The 3874-nt window shown below is 40.2% G+C and overlaps 1 pseudogene; it reads right to left on the reverse strand.

The window, feature by feature from the left end:
- Positions 1-1226: 1226 nt before the first annotated feature.
- Positions 1227-2064, reverse strand: LOC149225847 (putative aspartic proteinase GIP2 pseudogene; annotated as a pseudogene).
- Positions 2065-3874: the final 1810 nt, after the last annotated feature.

Genomic DNA, 3874 nt, shown 5'->3' on the forward strand with positions numbered 1-3874 from the left:
ACTCAATCTTCTATTTACCTACAATAATGTGAATTTTCTAGAATATTCTATGGAGGTAAAATCTCTACCATCCACCTAATAATCATTGACAATTAAAATAAAATTCTAAAGGCACTATTACAAAATTAATAGCCCTATCAACATAGCTAAGACAAAATATTTTTCATATATACAAATATAAAAATATAAAATATTTCTATCAAAAATTTGTATACCTTTTAATTTATTTACTTTTTCCATTAATACCACACTTTTATAGCGAGAATAAATCTCCTTTTAAAGGAGAGAATGAGGATAAGAAGTGAAGCAAATATGCAATTAGTTTTTTCCAAAAAAAAGAGATGAATCTTCTCAAAAAAGAAAAATTGGAAACACCATTTAAATAAACTTCCTCTTATCTCCTCTCCTCTTTAAACAATTTTTTTTTTCTAAAGAAGCTAAAAATATAATAAAAGTGTTCGCAATAAAATAAAAAAATACAAAAAAAATTACCTATGATTTAAAAATAAATTTCTATATAAAATTATATCATACAAATAAAAATAAATTTATGAATTATAAACTTAACAATTTTTTATTTATTAAAACAAATGATCTTTATTTATAAATTGAGAACATATCATTTTTTAGATAGTCTTCGGCAAAATCACATAACCAATCTTTTGTCGACGCGTTTCGAACCAGCCAGTGTGGTTCATGGTCACGACAAGTTGAACCACAGTGGCTGGTTCGAAACGCGTCGACAAAAAATTGGTTATGTGATTTTGCCGAAGACTATCTAAACAATGTTATGGATCACAGAAGTCTAAATTCCTTAACATATCATTTATAAAAAAGCCTTCGACAAATATCCATCATTCAGATGAAAAAAAAAAAAAAAAATTTAAGAAAAAAAATGTTCTTTTTAGGAATAATATTATTAAATATTACACCTTAATTTGTTCTACTTCATAGTCTCGAAGCTCGAAGCATTTTTATTTAGAAAACATTGAATCAACCATCATACGATGGAATACATGACATGGTGGATGCTCTGTAGACTCCACTCCAGTAACACACAAATAAAAAACCATATTCGTGTACACGGCAATTAAACCTAACGTAAGGAAACCTAAGGCGCTCATGGTTTACTGCAAGACCTTATTACATATGAAAATGACTCATCATGCGGACGTCTTGAAGTTGAAAGAGGACTGCAAGACCTTATTACATATGAAAACGACTCATCATGCGGACGTCTTGAAGTTGAAAGAGGAACATGACGATTCTCGGCCGAGCAGAGAGGAGGAGAATCCGAGTGTGGAGTTGGCCAAATCGAATTGGAGCAGATTATCCTGCATCTGATACGTCCCTATCACAATCGATGTCACCGGATCCTCCCCTGCATCAACAAATCCCAGACAAAACACGTTATCAGTAACAGACACCATGGAGTTAGCTCCAAAGATCGCCCAAATGGTAGCGTTGCTCTGCAGCACAAGGTCAATCTCCGGCACGGCAGGCCCAAGGCGAGTGGACACAACAGCGCTCGAGTTGAAACATGCGGCGAAAGGCGCCACGGAAGCAACCCGCGGGAGATTCTTTTGCTTGGCGAAGGCGGCCACGATGGAATTGTAGATGGGGGTTGCTAGTTGCGTGTAGGGCACCACGGCCCTGCGTGCCGATTTGCAGCATAGCTGCGTCGATCGCAAGGGGGACACCATTGACATCTATTCTCTGTACACCAATGTAAAAGTCGTCCGGGTAGACGGGATTCTTGATGAAGGGAGTGTGGATGAGCTGGAGAGAGAGGTCTGTGGATGAGCCAAATGCAGGAAATACGAGAGGCCCGTCGCCAAAGAAGAGAGGACCCGATGCATTGCCACTTGGCAAGCACATGGCAAACTTGCGGCCAAAGCCCTGGATCTGCAGAGGGGTTCCCTGCTGGCTTTGGAAGGTGTAGCGCAGCGTTGTGGTGTCTGGAATAATCATCAGCGTAACCGGCTTCCTCTGGGACACACTTGGAGGGAATTGGCAGAAACAGATGATGACGGCGGCTATTAGGACTACACGGAGGGAAGCCATTGCGTGGATGGAATTTGGAGTATAAATAGGAAGGGTTGGGGGACGATTCGAAGGCGGCGGGTAGTGGGATGGATGGAATTTGGAGTATAAATAGGAAGGGTTGGGGACGATTCGATCCCTAGCGCAACTCCTATTTCTTATCCCATAGCAAAGTTAATGCTATGGAGGTACTCCTCTGATAGCTTCACATAGCATCATCGATCATACATCATCGGACCATGCATTCACTGTCATTTCGTGGGCATAGACTGTAGTACAAGCAGGCTGACACACCTGAATATTTCTGGACAAACGCTTTCCGGTAAAACCTTACCATGGATAACCGCCATGTACAATACATAAAACTATACCATGCTATGCTATGCATCTGGACGCGCATCTGAGATGTGACGAGCTGAGCATGCATGTTATGCATGTTACTCCATGTTAACCGAACAATTCAAATTCAAATTCGAAATTTGAACTGGTGAACCCGCCCCGCCTAAGTTCGAAATTTGAACTGGTGAACCCGCCCCGCCCAAATTCAAAATTTGAACATCGATAATTGCTATACCTCACATTTCAGCGTGTCTGGCATCATAGTTCAGGGTGGGCACGAGACATACATCCGGATTTCCTTCCTAGGGCAGCGCATTACCGTCGGCGGAAGCCCCGACGAGAAGAAATTCTCATGGGCAGCGACAACGCTGTAACAGACGTTGTCATCTTTTCGGCTACTGTGGGGATTGCAGTGACAGGTCAAGCCAATATCCTCACAGGAATTCACTGTTATAACAAGGCCATGGGCTTCGGAGGAGTTGGAATCAAACTAAAGCTCTGTGGATTGACTCAGACGAGGAGCATCGGTTGTTATTTGGATTATACCGCCATTGTTGCAGAGGATCCTGTGCAGCTTGATATTACCAATAGTTTATTTATTGAGGATGCCAACGTGGTGCTGAAATCAACCCTTGCCAAGCACGCCAATATTCTTAGCCTCCGCATATTCCATAACCAAATATTCAAGAAATGAAAAGGCTTCCTGTTGTCCCACTATAAAAGGTTCGTCGATAAAGCTTCATCTCTGAACAGTCGGTTAGAGCAGGACCACCATGGGAACTGCTTGCAGGGTTGTGCTTCTAATGTTTCCTTAATTTGCTGAAGTTCCTGTTGGAGGTTCTGAGTTTGTTCCTCTAATAGCTCTGGAAGTTGGGCAAACTCAACCAAAGGAGACAATTTGAGATGCTCTTTGATGTGTAAAATCAAATCATAGATCTTCCTGCTGGTTTGATAAAGTTACACATGATTGGTATTGTGCAACGTCATCAAATCATAGATCTTCATGCTGGTTTTATAACATTACACATGATTGGTATTGTGCTACGTCCTGCCACCGTGCTACGTCCTGCCACCTATGATGCTTCTTGGAGAAGGGCATCCAAATATTTAAGCCATATACTCACAGAGGAACCCTTATCATTCTTGTTCTTCTTTATTGTTTGGCGGTCTCTCTAGATCTGCTTAACAATAGGCTTTATTTTCATTACGACATCTTTTAGAGGCACCAATTATTTCCTGCAGCGAACTGCAATGTCTATGTGATCCATGATCTGTTGGATTACTTTGTCGATACCCACACCAATTTGAAGTTAGCATCTAGCAGTGGGCACATCTAGTTTTGTTTTTTCTTCTTTTTAAAATGGTTTTGATCGTGAGCGTGAGAGATATTGATTTTGAAAAGTTATTCAATTTATAAATTAGGAGTAATATTTACAATGAGATTTATATATAAATTAAATTTGAGTAGGAATTAGTTGTAGATAAAGACGTC

This window comes from Pinus tabuliformis, chromosome J, assembly GCF_031772625.1.
Source record: "Pinus tabuliformis cultivar Carrire ecotype Pingquan chromosome J, CPIR1, whole genome shotgun sequence".
In the NCBI taxonomy this organism is placed as follows: domain Eukaryota; kingdom Viridiplantae; phylum Streptophyta; class Pinopsida; order Pinales; family Pinaceae; genus Pinus; species Pinus tabuliformis.